We start from the raw sequence: 750 nt of genomic DNA on the forward strand, positions 1-750 counted from the left end.
CGCGAAGACAGGTCCCAACCTAGCAACCTGCTCACTCAGAACTAACACCTCTCTTCTTCTTACAGCGACCACCGCGACCCCATGTAAGACTCTTCAGATCCGGTCACGTGGAGGCAAATCCGTGGTAGCTAGCAGAGGATGGTGGCTCATTTCACCCTCCACAAACCAATACCCACGAAAGCCCAAGACATAAAACATCCTTGGCTAACCACCGCAACAAAGCAACACACCCTCCTGTCTCCCACCGACTTCCGCCGCAAACCGCAGCTTCGATTGGGTGAGTGAGCCCCGAAAGAAGCTCCACCGCGAGCAAACGCGACTTGATCAGAAGCTTCTCGACCCACCAAAAAATGAAACCACAGCCGCATCGGGAAGGAGACACAACCACACTGCTGTCGCCGGAGAAGAAGACTTACCCACCACTGCCTTCTCCTTGCATTTTCAAGACCTCCATTAAGCGCCGCCCAACCTTACCTTGCACCGAACCAAACCCTACAACAAAGCCACGCCTCGGCTGGAGGAGAGAGGACCAGATCCGGCGTAAGAGACACCAAAAACCGATCCACGGAGTGCACAAGAAGCCCCCCGACTCTCACGACTCACCACAGACGAACAAGCCCACCGGAGAGACCACCGGAGCACGAAGATGCCAACCCAGATCCGCCAGATCTATCCACAGATTCGTCACCGTCCTCAAGCAACTTCACCGTAGAAGCTCTAGCGACCCCACTTCGACGACACTTCGCTTCA

The sequence above is a fragment of the Camelina sativa genome, chromosome 12, assembly GCF_000633955.1.
Source record: "Camelina sativa cultivar DH55 chromosome 12, Cs, whole genome shotgun sequence".
NCBI lineage: Eukaryota > Viridiplantae > Streptophyta > Magnoliopsida > Brassicales > Brassicaceae > Camelina > Camelina sativa.